Consider the following 17,737-nt stretch of genomic DNA (forward strand, 5'->3'; position numbering starts at 1 on the left):
TATATATATATATATATATATATAAAATTATGTTGTTTACCAGCCACCCAGGGTGTGGTATTTCATTACAGCAGCCCAAACAGACTAAGACACAGCATATATAAAAACCTAGATATAAAAGAAAACATGGCACACCCACAGAACTGAAGAAAATGTCTGGAAGGCTGGAACGTAGACAATGGGGTCGGGAATGTCAAAAGATGAGGATGGGGTATAGGCAGGAGTCACACAGGGCCCTGAGGGCCATATTCAGAAGTTGGGTCTTTATTCTAAGAGTAAAGGAGAGTCACCGAAGAATTTTAAGCACGCCAGTAACATAATCCAATGAATGTTTTAAAAGATCATTCTGGTTGCAGCAAGGGTAATGGATGTAAATAGGACAGGAATATCAATTAGGACGTTATTGCAGAAAGGCAATTAAGAGCTCACAGACAGCTAAGCAAGGCAGTGCTAGTGTGGATGAACAAAAATCAGATGGATTTGAAAAATGTACGGGACATTATGAAGAAGACAGAGTCAAACATGCTGTTCAGGTGACAGGTTTGGGCTGCTGAGAGGATGGTGGAGCCAGTCCCTGAGAAAGCAATATGGGAAGAGGGTGAGCCTCGAGGGAGTCAGTTCAGTTTTAGCACTCTGCGGAGCAATGCTTTTTTGTGCCCTGCTTTCGATCTCATTTTCTCCCCTCGATTTCCATGCAGCTGGGGGGAACAGGCCCCTGCACTCTGACAGAATCCAATCTCTGCTTTTCCGCCTCATGGCTTTCTCCGGAGCTGGGGAAGTCCATTCAACCTGGCAAAGGCACAGCCCAGAAGTGCCTCAAGTTACCAGTTCCTGGGGGGCGATCTTCAACCAATGGGTGCTAGGAGCTGGTGGAATGCCCCAGCCTCCCTTCCTTCAGAGTGACCATTCTGATGGACAGAATTGTCCCTCAGGGACAATGATTACTAGTCTATGCTCACAATGATTACCAGTCATTTATCAGCATTTCCTCCTTCTCTTACTATTCTTGCTCCCTCATTCCTTCTTCCTGGAACTATCCTCCCAAATAAACTTTCTTCATGTAAGCCCTTGTCTTAAACTGTAACTGAGGGAGGGAAAGCCAAACTGAGGTAAGTGTCTACAGCACTTCAAAGTGAAGACCCAAGTGGGCGCCTGGGTGGCTCAGTTGGTTAAGCAACTGCCTTCGGCTCAGGTCATGATCCTGGAGTCCCGGGATCGAGTCCCGCATCGGGCTCCCTGCTCAGCAGGGAGTCTGCTTCTCCCTCGGACCCTCCCCCCTCTCATGCTCTCTCTATCTCATTCTCTCTCTCTCAAATAAATAAATAAAATATTTTAAAAAAAACAAAACAAAGTGAAGACCCAAGTTAGATCTCAAGGGGAAGAGATAGGGAGTAGAAACATAAATGTGTGTTTTCTTCCCAACAGAGGGCGAAAACATAGCAGTAGCTGAAATCATCCAATGAGAAGAGAAAGGGGCCTATGAGGGAAACTTGAGGAACAGTAATGTTTCAGGCTCGGGCAGAAGAGACAAGGAGACTGACAAAGGGATAACCAGAGAGAACGGAGAAGAACCAAGAAGGCTTGCAGACGTGGAAGCCCAGGGAAGAGAAAGATTGAAGAAAAAGGGAGGGCTCGGTAGTGTTAAATGCTATTAAGAAGTCAAAAAAAAAAGTACAGAGAAGTAGCCATCAGATTTAGCAAACAAAGGCCAGTGGTAACTTGGTGAGAAAACAAGCCTAAAGCATGATGAGGCTTAAGCTAGGTTACACAGAGCTGAGTGTTCGTGGGAAAGTGAGAATATGAAGAGTGAACATGGGGAACTCTTTTAGGAAGTTTCGTTTTAAGGGAGGAGGAGATAGCTGTTGAATGAGGTAGGGGTGAGAAACTTGAGCCTGTCCCAACTGTTTAAGCTCATAAGAAACGAGGCAGAGAAAGAGGTTAAGGTGGGGGGGAATTAGGAAAAATAAAGATAACGAATTTCTGAAAAAGAAAGCTAGGATGAATTCCAAGTAGATAGATTAGATTTGGTATTGTGGTTATGGGCCTATTTCAGAGATGATATAGATAGAGAACTCCAAAACATGGCCACGCTCCTTTTGTGCTAAATTGTCTTAATTTAATAAATTTTAATTGAATTTAGCCATTGATAATACTTGATAACAAATATATGTACATATATGTGCCCATCAACTAATTTACTGGATGCTGCCATGATGTGAAGACTGGAGTCCCTCAGATGTTACACTGATATTTGTTTGACATCTGTGAAAAACCCATGTTTCTCAGGGAGAGAAAGGGAAGCATCGTTAAATTTCAGTCTAGCAATCTGGCATCATATGACTACATCTGCCTTTTCCTAGGGGAAGTCAGCAAGTCACTGACTGCTTGGTGGCCTGTTCCTCATTTATAAACTGAGACTAATATAATAAGTATTTATGATACAAATTATTCCTGGATATTGGTCACAAGTTAAACTTCCTTACGTTAAACATTTATTATCTACAAGGCTATAAGGGAAGATAGTGCTCCTGAAGACCCATTTTATACTATAAAATACCAAAGTCAATCATGAAAAGAAAACTATAACAACAATTCTCTAAGTTTGTAAAGAAAAGGTCAAAGTTTTAAACGATCCTCTTGGAGGATTCTTCTTTATCCACTGGCTGAGGTTTCTTAAAATACAAATCCAAAAAAGTTCTAATGAAAGGTATTTTATTTCTCCAATAAATCTCCCTGAAGCAAGTAAATGCTTCAGTGCTCCCAAGACCTTCAAACTGTCATCAAAATTAGGGCCCTCTGTCTAAAAACTATCACTGCAGATTCAGTGGGTAGAAATTTCTTTGAATGTTAACATTTTCCTTATTGTAGTGTTCTCTTCCTTTTTTTCTCCTCCTGCATCTCCTCACCCTCTTCCCACCTCTGCTCCTGATTTGATCATCATTACATACCCATAGCACACAGCAGCTTTCATCTTTCGTAGACTTTGTAGGCAAATTATTTGATGCTACTCTACTGGTTCTTGTTGCTTCTCTGAATGTTTTGCCAACTATCCTCTGAAAGTGATCCAATGAGCTTTTACTTGCAATAAAAACTTTGACGTCTTGATGTAGCTCTTTTTCAATCTGAATGAACAATGCCTTTGCGAGAGCATTGGCTAACTGTATGTATATGGATTTGCTTCACCTACACCTGCATCCATAAAATCAAAAGTTTTCTACTTTACTTCTAAGCACCAATCGACATAAAAGCAGCTTCAGTTTTCTTGTCACCTGGGATGAGAGTCATAGGCAGTCGCATGGCGAGATTTGGCCAATACGAGTAGAGTAATTTTTATAATAATAAAGGTCATAGAAGCAAAGGCCTAAAGTGAAGCGATTGTGAGACAGGAGCCATCTGTACCCTTCTATCGGTGTTGATTGTGAGGATTAAGAGCATAAAGTGCTTTAAAAACTACAAAGCCTCATACGAAACAGAGGAATTAATGTAATCCAAACCTGTGTCATATATACAAACACACACAAACCAAACAGCACTCACGCGTGACTCATACAGGTCTGTGTAGTTAGAATTTGAAGCCTTTTCCATAAAAATCACAGGCTTCTCGCTGCATTAAAAAAAGCCTCTTGGTCACCATGGAAGAGGAACACCAAGGGAACAATGTCCCTATGACTAGGAAAGGAGCTGCTCTTCCTCCAGGCTCCTCCCTTGGCTCCCTCCATCCCTGTACATCAACCACCACTGTCTATCTCTCTGGCCTTTTGCAGAGCTCACTGTCTGCAACTCCGGAATGACATCTCTCGCCCTGGACTTTTGGGGCTTGAAAAATACTGACAGACACCCATGAAAGCACAAATAGCACTGTACCATTCAAATCTGAACCAGTCTTCTAGCTCAGTGACAGACGGTTAAAGAAAAAAGCGTGCCCCTCCCAAAAGCTTTTAAAGGATCAGTGTTCCCTTTGTTTAAATACAAAAGAAGGAAAGAAAAACTGAACTAACTTGCTATAAACAAAGCAATTTGAAATTCTAGTCACATTCTGAAAAAAGTCAAGGGATCATTTTTCCACAGGAACCCCCTATTAATGCCTCGTGGGACTTTTGGCAAGGCTTCAGGCAGCAGAATGCCTCAGAAATTCAATCTGGGTTTTGCTGTCCCACCTACTCCTGTAGTGCCAAAGTGCCAAACTGGGTCTGAGAAAGGAAGCCTCAAAGCAACTGCCAAGCCATTTCCCCCTTAAGGTTCCAAAAATTAACATAACATGGGGGTGTTGGGTACATTTGTATGCATTAATTCAGTCATGTGTATTAAGACCCAACCACACCTGCATGTATTGTCCCCTTCTCTTAGCGCCCCCATGATTTGCTTCTAGTGTTTCTTACATCACTAGAACAACAGGCTACAATAACAACCACAGGAATTTTCATTAGAATAAACATGATCAGATCAAAAGCTAATGATGTAATGTACGGTGATTAACATAACAATAAAAAATTAAAAAAAAACATGATCAGTAGCCCTTATAATCTTCCATGAAAGTTTAAATAAGAAAAAATAGAGAAACATGAAATATGTTTCCCTTGAGTCCTGCCACGATTCATTTCCATGCTTATTATGGTCGTTAGTTACTTGAAAGACAGTTTATATATTTTGGGGGGATCCCACCAAAAACTAAACTATAAGAAACAGATTTTTGGACCTGACTTTGGTATGACGCTTCCTAGTTTACAGAGCACCTTTGTATTATTGATTTCCTTTCATCTACACAATAACTGTTGGGGAGGCATTATTGTAGATAAAGAAATCGAGTATTGGAGAATTCAGCTGCCACAGTTAGGAAGTAACACTCAAAATGGACCATCTGAGGCTTTCCACCGCTCCATGTTTCCTTAGGTGGATGAATGCAAAGATAATAAGACTTAAGGAGTGCTAATATGTGAGAAGCTCAACTATAAAGAATATAGAAAGATTAAAAAGTGAGAGGATCAGAAAAAACACCTTAAAAAGACAATTCTGATTTTCTTATACACACACACATCACTGTTTTAGAATTTTTTAAAATTATAGTCTATTTTTCTTCTAACAGCTCTGATGCTGTTAATACATTGAAAAAAAAACTAAACAAAAACCATTTTAATGAATGGGTGTTTCTATTGATTTATTTGTGGTGGTGTTAACACTGGAGCTGCTTGTAGGCTATCTTCTCTCACATAATAATTATTATTTACTGATGGCAAAGCTCTGTGGATGCAACCAAAGTGTCAGTGACATAAAGAAAAGCCTGTTTAAATGATCTGCAGAGCAGGGCCACAGCTGTAACTTTGCCTGGGCACAGCCTGTCAAGTAAATAGCATGATCTTTTCAAACACAGCCATATTATTTTCTTCCTGGCATTTGTAATTTGTTAAAATGCTCAGTGTACATGCCTTTCTTCCTAATAACAATGGCAAATGGCCAATCTCTGTACTTATCTCTTGCACACACACACATTACCTCTCTGTATATTTGATCTAGTTTCTCTATTTGAAGGAGATATGTGTACACACACACACACACACACACACACACACACACACACACACACAGACATGAATGTACCTAGCTGCAAATTTTAAACAGCATTCTGTGACTGGTATGATATAACCTATAACTCAGTGATGTAACACTCAAAAATGCCAAATAAAACAATTTCTTGAGATGCTATAAAAGTAGCCTAAGATCAACTGCTGGATCTGCTTAGAATTAAAACACACACACACACACACACACACACACACCCCATGATGCTTCAAAACTGCTGATATTTGATTTTGTAAGACATACTCCATCTGATATTTATAGGCTTAATCTTATTGCCAGAGCCCCAAGAGCGTCTGTCTGGGATCCCAGCCATTGTCTACCAACTTATTTGTACCTTGGTAGATATATGAATATCCAACAGCTTTCTAATTTAGAAATGATGGGTGGATTTTCAGTAACTTTTATTTTATTTATAACTCAGAGATTAGATACTAAAACAGGAGCCACCTAACATCTCTGCCAAAAAAAAATTGATCTTTAATATAAATCCCTTTAGGCATGACTTTTTTCCACATAGAATTATATAATCTCAGGATTTGACAAAATCTTGAAGGTTATTGAAGCCAACCATTCTTTCCAGCCAATTCAGCGCATTGGTTAAGAGTTGCGGCTCTGGAAACAGATTGCCCAGGCCTGTCACATTTACCATCTATGGGATACCAGGCAAGCCTTCAGACTCTCCAAGCTTCTGTTTCATTTGTTAAATGGGAATAAAATAGAACGTCCCTCCTTGGGTTGCCATAATTAAATGAGATAGCACGTGGCTTGGTACATGCACACAGTGGGTGCTCAAAAAATGTGGGCTTTTTAGTTCCTATGACATGAGGGAATCCTACAGTTTTCTTTCCACATGATCACTCAGCCTTTGGTTGAAAACCTCCAGTGACAAAGAATTTTAGACCTCCTATGGCATACGTCTCCCAATTCTGAATCACTTGGACTCTTAAATGTTCTGCTAGAGGGGCGCCTGGGTGGCTCAGTTGGTTAAGCATCTGCCTTTGGCTCAGGTTATGATCCCGAGGCCCTGGGATTGAGCCCCTCAATGGGCTCCCTGCTCAGAGGGGAGACTGCTTCTCCCTCTCCCTCTGCCATTTCCGTCTCCGCCTGACCCCACTTGTGCTCTCTGGCTCTATCTCTCTGTCAAATAAGTAAATAAAATCTTAAAAAAAAGGAAAGTTCTGCCAGAGCTTTTATCTCTCTTCCTCTTGCCTCTAAGTGACCCTGATTATGCTTCCTTGGACCTTTCAGGGAAAAAAAATCTGTTCTACATAACAATTTTCCTTTAAGTAGCTCAAGAAAAGGTAATTTGGCTCCTTTTTCCTCCCGTAAGTCTTTTCCCCCAGTTAAATATTCCCAAATCTTTTCCTCATGTGTCATGTTTCCAAAGTTCCCTCCTCATCACTACCATGATTATTCCCATATAAATCTCTTTTGGTTTATGTCCATACAATGGTCTTAAAAGGTGATAGACACAGCTAACAAAATAGCCCAGGTAAGGACTAAGTTAAAAGCATATGAAATTCTTATTCTGAATAGTGACAGCTTTATTTCTTCATTCCCAATCTTTATATCTTTTATTTCTTTTAATTGTCTTGTCTGGTTCAGTGCTGAATAAAATTGAGAGCAGGGGGCAGGCAGTGGTAAGTATCCTTATCTTTTTTATTTTATTTAGTCTTTATTTATTTATAGTAAGCCCAACATGGGGCTTAAACTCACAACCCCAATATCAGGAATCACGTATTCTACCGACTGAGCCAGCCAGGTGCCCCCGCCTTTTTGATTTTGAAAGGAAGGCTTGCATGAGCAAGCCCTTCTATGTCAAGCACATTTTGGCAAACCTTGTGCTAAGGCCTACCAGAAATGGAGGTAGGACCACAGGAGGCATAGAAGTTTTCTGGAAAAGGTATAATGCCTGTGATGTCTGTATCAGACAACCTCAAAAAAAAAAAAACACCGAAAACCAAAAAACAAACTGTTGAAGCTGTATTTTTTATACTTTGTTTCACTACGAAAATTGTCTACCTTATCTTGAGGATGAGGATGTATTTTTGATTACAGATTCCTCAAAAACTGTTGAAATATGAGCTAATAAAATAAACAATCTCAAGCACATCTAAATCAAACATACACTGAGGTTTGATTCTCTTGACAGTGTTGTAGGACTATAGCTTTCCTGGTTCTGGACCCTAAGCTTTAGTAACAAAGCCTAATATTCCAATAGTTTTTGGCAGCCAAAGCACACTGATGCTAGCAGCCTCAAAGCTCCCCCATCCAGAAATTATGTAATTAGTATTCAGAACCCAAGAGCTGGTCTGTAGTCTATTCAATTAAATACCATATGATAGAAGATGTAGGTAAATAGTTATATAATTGGAGGATATCACTGTAAGTAGAACATGAAAAGCAAAAACTATAAAGTGATTAACAGATTTAACTTAAAAATTAAAATCTTCTTTGTGTCAAAAAAAATAAAGTTCATAAACAAAATACAGATGACAGACTTGGAAGAAATATTTGCAACATGTATTTCAAAAAAAAGTTAATGTATTTAATATATAAAAGCTCTTAAGAAACATTAAGATACATACTGTAATTGAAAAATGCACAAAAGACATGAACATAAATGTCCCAAAACAATAAATACAAATGGTCAATACAGATATGAAAAAATGTTCAGCTTTACTAGTATTCAAAGAAAATAAAAATAAAGCAAGACTCTAATTTGTGCTTATAAAATTAGCAGGAACTTTGAAAATCATAATATCCAATGGTGAAGCAACAGGGAAATAAGCCAAGATTCTTATACACTGCTAGGGGCCTATCAGAAAGAAATAACTGTAACATTTTTCCAAAAACAACACCATAAGAATATTTCTAGTAATCTTAAAGACAAGAAGTGGGGTGGTGGGGCAAGCATTCTAATTGCCTAAGGATAGCATATTGATTAAATAATAATGGTATAGTCATCCAATTGAGAGAATAATATTTAATTATTTGGAAAAATGTTTGTAATTTTAAGCAAAAAAAAAAAAGAGTTAGCAAACAGTATTAGAGCATTATCCTGAGAGGAGATTGGGTAAATAAATGATGGTGTTTTAAAACAATATTGTAAAATAATATTTAGTCATTTGGAAATGATTATGATTTCTAAGTGACAATGTTTAAAAAATAGTATTAAACTATTACCCTAATTATAATTTTCACAAAAAAGTAGACTGTAAAAAAGAGAATCATTTTCTCAATATTTAGCAATAAGCATGTATTATTTTTGTAATAAAAAATGTTTTTTTAATGTTATCTTGTTAGACTTAGCCATTGTTCCAGGTTGTAGGATCCTGCTAAACAATGTAGTCTTCCTCAGTGAATTTATAAGCATGCTTTCAACAAAGGTGGTGATAAAAATGTTAAATAGAACAAAGTCAAGGGGAGAACTTTATATTAAAAACAAAAGCAAAAGTAGAAATAAAAATAAGAACAAAAAACAACCTCCCTCAAGGCTGGAGCAATTCATTAATTAGTATCCTTTGGGTATGCTCACTTTGTAAGTTTCTAATTCACTGATATACACTCACATTTAGTGAAAATTTCTCAGTCTTGTCCAAAGGTATTACACGTCTTCATGAAATACTTTGCTGAGCTCAGATACACATTCAGCCACATTCCCTGATACATTTGTCTCTTGATTAAAGGAAAGACAAACTCATTTAGGTCACCTTAAGAAATGAAGTTTCTTATAATATTACATGTCCAGTACATAGAACTAAATAGGTCCCAGGAACCAAAGCAGTTCTGGTGAAAATATGACCTTTCCGTCTATCTTTTGCTTCTGTACAGGATTTGCTTTGCTCTCCTTTTGAAACTGATTAACCAATCCCTTTAACATTGTCCCAGTCCAAATCACAGAGATAATCTGATTAGCCACCACTGGGCAAAGAATAGCCCAACTCTGTTTCCCTGAGCAGGAGGCTGTGGGTGAATCATTTTCATCTAGAAGGAAACGCTGGGTAGGATAGGCACTTTGACTAATGTGTCTGATATTACCGCTTTGCTAGTTCCGGCAAAAAAGAAAGTGAGGTTCGAATGACATGATTTGTTCATATTAAACACATTCTGCCTAATAATCACTAATTTTGCTTTAAAATATACTCACTGACCAAAGCATAGGGAGAGGAAAAAAAGAAAATACATTTTAAAAGCACGAGGGATATATGGAATGCAGTGAAAAAGTCTAATTTTAGATATGGAAGAAAGAAAGAGAAAATGGAAGAAGTAATATCTGAATAAATAATGGCCAAGAATTTTCTTTTTTTTTTTTTAAGATTTTTATTTATTTATTTGAGAGAGAGAGAGAATGAGAGAGAGCACGAGAGGGAAGAGGGTCAGAGGGAGAAGCAGACTCCCTGCTGAGCAGGAAGCCCAATGTGGGACTCGATCCTGGCACTCCAGGATCATGACCTGAGCCGAAGGCAGTCGCTTAACCAACTGAGCCACCCAGGCGCCCATGGCCAAGAATTTTCTAAAAATCCAATATATATCAGCCACAAGACGTGCTATGAACCTCAAGAGATATGAACTTTTAAAAAATTACAAATTCACATCTAGATACATCAAACACTGAAAACCAAAGACAAAGTAAAATCTTCAAAGTAGTCAGAGAAAAAGATACAATACCTTCAAAGGAATAAGAATGAGACTGACAGGGGGGGTGGGGTACAAACCACCGCACTGGATGCGCTGGGGGACCTAGTAAAGTGAGTATCTGAACGACCAAAAAAAAAAAAGAATGAGACTGACAGTTGACTTCTCATGAGAAACAACTGAATGGTACGTCATCTTTAAAGATTCTACCAACCAAGAATTCTATACCCAGTGAAATATTCTTCAAAAATGAAAGCAAAATAGACATTCCAGACCAATAAAATCTAATAGGATTTATTACTAGTAAACTGATACTGAAAGCAAAAGGGAATATAATCCGAGAGAAGCACAGAAGTGCAAGAAAGAAGAGCAATAGAATAAAAACCTATGTAAATCTAAATGAACATTAACTACATAAAACAATAATAATAACATATTATGGGATTTCAACTTTTGTAGAATTAAAATGTGTGACAATAATAACACAAAAGGCAGGACAGGGGCAAATATAGTGCTCTAAAGTCCTTACATTGTCTGGGAAGTGGTAAAGTATTCATGTGTATTAGATTCAAGGATGCTTTTTTCTTCAGGAAAACTACAAAAGGAATAATAAAGAATGCATATCTAACAAGCTAATAGGAAGGAGGCATAAAATAATTTAAAATAAATCTAAAGAAACCAAGAAAGGAGAGGAAAGGGAACAGAGAAAAGTGGGAAAAATAGAAAACAAATAAAATGATTTATTTAGGGGCGCCTGGGTGGCTCAGTCGTTAAGCGTCGGTCTTCGGCTCCGGTCATGATCCCAGGGTCCTGGGATTGAGCCCCGCGTCGGGCTCCCTGCTCAGTGGGAAGCCTGTCTCTCCCTCTCCCACTCCCCCTGCTTGTGTTCCCTCTCTTGCTGTGTCTCTCTCTGTCAAATAAATAAATAAAATCTTTAAAAAAAAAAAAGATTTATCTAAACCCAGATATTTTAGTAATTATTTAAAATGTAAATGGACTAAAATATTCAATCAAAAGACAAAGATTATCAGACTGGATTGAAAAAAAACCTATATACTGCTTACAAGAGATATATCTTGTTGGAAGTAAAAAGATGAAAGAGGGATTGCCTGGGTGGCTCAGTTGGTTAAGTGCCTGTTCTGGGATTGAGTCCCGCATCAGGCTCCTTGATCAGTGGGGAGCCTGCTTCCCCACATCTGCCTGCTTCCCCCTCTGCCTGCCACTCTCCCTGTTTGTGTGCCCCCCTACTTGTGTGTGCACTGTCTCTCTCTGACAAATAAATAAATAAAATCTTAAAAAAAAAAAAAGATGGAAGAGGTTGGAAGTAAAAAGATGGAAAAAAAATATACTATCATTTACCAAGAAACCTAAAAGAGCACACTGTAAAGCAAAAGAATTTCTAGACTTAAAGAAAGACATTTTATACTGATAAAAGTTCAATTCACCAGGAAGGAATAGCAGTTCTAAATTTCCAAGTTCCTAAAACATCATTTCAAAATATTGTTTTTGACATTGTTTTGACATTGACAGAACTAAAAGGAGAAATGGACAAATTCACAATCAGAATGGAAGATTTTTTAACATAACTTTCTCAGTGACTGACAGAACAGTCAGTCACTGAGACAGAATATCAGGTTTTGTTTAATAAACATGTTTAATAAACATGACCTAATTGAACTGACAGAGAATGCTTCTATTAGTCAGGGTTCCCCAGAGAAAAAGAACCAAAAAGAGACATAGAAATAGAGATATATATGGAGATTCATTATAGGAATTGGCTCACTCAGAATTATGGAGGCAGAGAAGTCCCACAATCTGCCATTTGTAAGATGGAGAACCAGGAAAGCCAGTGGTATAATTCAGTCTGAGTCTGAAGTAATTCAGGGGAGCCACTGTAAATTTAAGTCCGAGGTCAAAGGCCTGAGAACCATAGGGCCACTGATATTAAGTCCCAGAGTCCAAAGACCCGACGTTCGAGGACAGGAAAAGATGGATGTCCCAGCTCAAATAGAGAAAAGTCACCTTTCTGTCCCCCTTTTTGTTTCATTCAGCCCTAAAAGATTGGTGAAGGTAGATCTCTTCACTCAGTCTACTGAATCAAGTACTAATCTCTTCCAGAAACATCCTCACAGACACGCCTAAAGGTAATTTTTTACCAGCCCTCCAGGCATCCCTTAGGACAGTGAAATTGACACATAAAGTTAATTAAACATCATAACACTGCATCCAACAACTGAAGGAAATACATTCTTTTCAAGTGTACCCGGACATCTCTCAACATTGACCATATGCTGGGCCATAAAGCAAGTCTCAACAAATATCAAAGGATTGGAATAAGTAAACTGAGTATGTTTTCTGACCATAATGGAATTAAGCTAGAAATCAATTATAAAAAGATAATTAGAAGTTTCCTAATATTTGGAATAAAAACAATATACTTCCAAATAACCCATGGGTCAAAGAGATCTAGATGGAAATTAGAAAATGTTTTCAACAAAATTATAACAAAAATACTACATATCAAAATTTGCAGAGTGTAGTAAAAGGAAAACTTATAACTTCTAATGCATAATTTAAAAATTAGAAAGTCTGGGGCGCCTGGGTAGCTTAGTCAGTTAAGTGTCCAACTCCTGACTTCAGCTCAGGGTCATGAGATTGAGCCCTGCATAGGGCTCCACGGTTAGTGTGGAGTTGGCTTAAGATTCTCTTCCTCTCCCTCTCTCTCTGCCCCCTCCCCCAACTTGTGCTCATGCTCTCTCTCTCTCTTTCAAATAAATAAATCTAAAAAAAATAAGAAAGTCTGAAAACCAATGATTTATATATCCCTCTAAAAAATCATATCCAAAGAAAAAAAACAAAATTACAGAAAGTAGAAATAAGGAAATAATAAACAGAAAACACATAAACACATATACAACAAAGAAAACCAACGTGCCAAATGTTGGTTCTTTGGAAAGACAAATGCAATTCTAAACCTCTGCCAAAACTGATGAAGAAAAAAAAACAAGGTACAAAAAAAAAAGTATCAAGAAGAATAGGAGAGACATTGACATAGATCCTACCAGCATTAAGAAAATATACCTTACACCTATCAGAATAGCTATTATCAAAAAGACAAGAAATAACAAGTGTTGGCAAGGATATGAAGAAAAGGGAACCCTTGTGCACTGTTTGTGGGAATGTAAACTGAAAACCAATATGGAGGTACCTCAAAACATTAAAAATAGAACTATCATATGATCCAGCAATTCCACTTCTAGGTATTTATCTGAAGAAAACAAAAACACTAAGTTGAAAAGATATATGCACCCTCATGTTCACTGCAGCATTATTTACAATAGCCAAGACATGAAAGCAATCTACATGTTCACTGATGGATGAGTGGATAAAGAAAATGTGGTAGATAGAATAGAGAGGTAGATATAATAGAATATTATTTCACCATAAAAAAGAAATCTTGCCATTTGCAACAATAAGAATGGACTTTGAGGGCATTGTATTAAGTAAAATAAGTCAGACAGAAAAAGATAAATTCCTTATGATCTCACTTGTATGTGGAATCTAAACAAATAAATAAACCCAAGCTCATGGATATAAAGAACAGACTGGTGGTTGCCTGAGGCAGGGGTGGGGAGTAGGCAATATGGGTAAAGGGGGTCAAAAGGTATAAATTTCCAATTATAAAATGAATCAAGCACAAAGATGTACAGCACGGTGACTCTAGTTAGTAATACTGTATTGCATATTTGAAAGTAGCTAGGAGAGTAGATCTTGAAAGTTTTCATCACAAGGAATAAATTATAGCTATGCGTGATGATGAATGTTAACTTATTAACTGGACTTATTGTGGTGACCGATTTGCAATAGTTATATAAGTATTGAATAATTACATTGTACACCTGAAACTAATATAATATCAACTATACCTCAATTTTAAAAAGGAATATAGGGCACCTGGGTGGCTCAGTAGATTAAGTATCCACCTCTTGATTTCAGCTCAGGTCATGATCTCAGGGTCCTGGGATGGAACCCCCTCCCCATTCAACGGGGAGTCTGCTTGTCTCCCTCTCCCTTTGCCCCTCCCCCCTGCTGGTGTTCTCTCTCTCTCTTTCTAGAATAAATCTTTTTAAAAATTTAAAAAGAATAGAGTAAGAGGAAATTATAAACAACTACATGCCAATAAAATGAACAAATTCCTAAAAATATACAATTTACCAGAGTGGAAAAAGAGGAAATAAAATCTGAGTAGTTTTATACCTATAAGCAAAAATTAAATTCATAATTTTAAACTTTCCCACCAATAAAACTCCAGGCATAGAAGGCTTCTCTAGTGAATTCTTCCAAACACAACAGGAAAAACATGGACCTTATACAAAATCTTCCAGAGAACAGAAAAACAATATTTCCAAATATTTTCTGAGATCAGTAAAACTGTGATGCCAAAAGTTAGCAAGAATATCACAAGACAGGAAAATTACTCTCTCGTGAACATAGATGTGAAAGTCTTAGATAGAATATTAGCAATTAAGTCCAACAGCACTCTTTCTAATAGCCCCAAACTGGGAAAAAGCCAAATGTCCGTCACCATTTGCGTAAATAAATTTCATGATATATTAAAACAGCAAAATATTATGCAGCAATGAAAATGAATAGTTTTTATTTACTTCTATACACAACAACATGGATGCACCTCATAAATGTAATGTTAAGTGAAAGAAGAAAACACAAAAGATATATAATGTAGAACTTCATTTACATAAAAATAAAATCAGGCAAAATTAACCTATAGATACAGAAATCAAGATAACAGAGATGTTAGGAGGAGGAGGAAGATAATGACTAAGAGGTGACTTAAGGGGGGTTTCTGGGGTGTTGGCAGTGCTCTATTTCCTGATCTGGGTGCTGGTTTCACAGGTAGGTTCACTTTGTCAAACTCTACACTTAAACAATTTTTTACGTTTTTGTGTACGTTACATTTCAGCTAAAAGAAAAAATAAGGGGTGCCTGGGTGGTGCAGTCAGCTGGGCATCCCACTCTTGATTTCTGCTCAGGTCTGATCTCGGGGTCATGGGATCAAGCCCCTTGTGGGGTTCCACACTCAGCTCGGAGTCTGCTTGGGTATCTCTCTCTGTCTCTATCTGCCCCTCCCCTCACACTCTCTCTCTAAAATAAATAAATCTTAAAAAAAGAAAAAGAAAAAGAAAACCATTCTAGTTTCTTAACTTGAATTGGTATCAATCTCACCAGTCTGTGTTATTCCAGAATCGACCATTGCACTCTCATAAAAATTATAGCACTATTTTGAAACTATTTCTTTAAGGACTCTCAGTTCTTTGTGGTATAAATATGAAATGGCTTTATTTTTCCAATAATCCCTCCCCACTAATTGTGCTATGGCCCTGCCATTTTCTTGCTGGGTGTCAACTCTCTTAATATCATACTTTGGCTTCATTCCATGTATCAACCTCTTCAAGTTATTAGGATCATCTCATTCTGGAAAGTAAGGTTCAGTTCTATTCATTTTCAATTAAGCTTCAAACCGAATTAAAAACTATTTTCTTCCCTTCCCTCCAGAGAAAGGCAGACAGGTTTGTTATTAGTGGCTTGGAGTATATGTGTGTGGGGGGAGTGACTTTGAGGGCAGGAGTGCTCAAATCTTTATGCCCTTCCCTCTCCTTTCTAGTGTTTCCCTTGTGATGTGAGGGCAAGAGTAGGAACAGGGAAGTAGATCTTTTATATGGCTTCCATATAGGAAGATTGTAATTCCCTCTCTATAGGAAGTCAGACTTCTGATGTCTCTATACTGGACAGTATCCATCATTGGCAAGGGTCCCTGGGGTGTTTCCCTGCTGTCCAGTTCCTTGAGGCATATCTTACACCTACTTGACCTCTTCCACAAGGGGCTGGGCTAGCAGCCTGTCTTAGAGAGGGCAATGTGGGCTACTGCCACGTCCCTTCCCTCCTCTAGGCCCCTCTCCTTGTCCCGGAACATGAAGCTCTGTGGTCCAGGAGAGGTAAGAAGTGAGACAGTCACCACCTAGTAAAGTGGGAAGTTTGAGCATCTATAAACTTTAAAAGCAATCCTTGTGAGGGCCTTTCTCTAGACTTTGAGAGGAAGAAGTAACTCCATCACTTCCCTGACAGTGAGAATGGGGTGAAGGGAGGGAATACAGTATTCTTACAAATATTCTACTTCACAAAAGGCTTCTCTACTCACTCTTATACTTCAGGGAGTAGGGGTGGGGTAGCTTGGGGAATGTTTGATGGTACGGCTGTTTCACTGTACTAACATTTCTTAGTAGGCTGGCCTAACCATAGGAGGTCCCTGAACATAGAATATGTGAACTTACCACCTTTTGTGCACAGCTTTGGGACTTAAGCCAGGCCCAGGGAATATTTCTGTTGACATCCTATTACACTTGTCTCCAACCACCTGGAACTTCTGTTAATCATCACAGCATGTGTTGGGAAAAAAAAAAGAACAACAACAATTCTGTATTAACTAAAAATACAGTAGGAAAGGGAATGGGATACAGGAATAATTACAATGATTTTCTATTTTACAAAGCAAATTTACCTTCAAGAAAATTTGGAGAGTTGTGTTATTCATCTACATTAATACAATAATTCAAATTTATTTGAAATCTTTACCTATGTGTACGCTTTTTGTTTTAATACTCAATTGTCCACTTACAGGATTTCTACTCTTTGTTTTCTGGGTTTTTTAAATTTTTTTAAGATTTTATTTATTTATTTGAGAGAGAATGAGAGGGAGAGAGAGCATGAGAGGGGGGAGGGTCAGAGGAAGAAGCAGACTCCCTGCTGAGCGGGGAACCCCATGCGGGGCTCGATCCCGGGACTCCAGGATCATGACCTGAGCCAAAGGCAGTCGCCCAACCAACTGAGCCATGCAGGAACCCAGGATTTCTACTCTTACAACCTTGATGTGTTTGGGGTCAAAATTGAAATGACTAAGCAATGTGTAGCATGCTCTTACAGACAAGAGTACACTATGTTAAAAGCACAGAATCACAATTTATAACAAGCAAGATGTTACAATGTATCAATATTTAGTGCAGGGGTAATATTGTATTATAGTCAACAAGAGGTAAAGATTAATCTTCTTCTAGAAAGAGAAACATGGGCGCCTGGGTGGCTCAGTCGTTAAGCGTCTGCCTTCGGCTCAGGTCATGATCTCAGGGTCCTGGGATCGAGTCCCACATCGGGCTCCTTGCTCCGCAGGAAGCCTGCTTTTCCCTCTCCCACTCCCCCTGCTTGTGTTCCTGCTCTCGCTGTCTCTCTCTCTCTGTCAAATAAATAAATAAAATCTTTAAAAAAAAAAAAAAGAAAGAGAAACATGATGTACATTTTACACAATGTAATATAAAAATATTTAGTACAGTAATACTATCATTACTAAAGATGAAATTTATTACTTATTCAATAAAATGGCTACTTGCTTCTAATCAGTATCACAATTCACTTGACAGATTTGAGGTTTCCTGAAGGAGGCTTTGCTTTG

General features: G+C 38.0%; 1 protein-coding gene across 1 annotated transcript in view; it reads right to left on the bottom strand.

Annotated features, from left to right (window-relative positions):
• The window catches only part of EHBP1 (EH domain binding protein 1), a 715,801-nt gene that overhangs the window by 465,428 nt on the left and 232,636 nt on the right, over nt 1-17,737 (bottom strand). Inside the window, exon 10 of the mRNA XM_073897641.1 lies at nt 16,566-16,657. The gene's annotated coding sequence lies outside the window, so the exon portion shown is untranslated. The remainder of the gene's footprint in view (nt 1-16,565; nt 16,658-17,737) is intronic.

The sequence above is a fragment of the Callorhinus ursinus genome, unplaced genomic scaffold (assembly GCF_003265705.2).
Source record: "Callorhinus ursinus isolate GAN/ISIS: 27379988/994484 unplaced genomic scaffold, GSC_fseal_2.0 scaffold10, whole genome shotgun sequence".
NCBI lineage: Eukaryota > Metazoa > Chordata > Mammalia > Carnivora > Otariidae > Callorhinus > Callorhinus ursinus.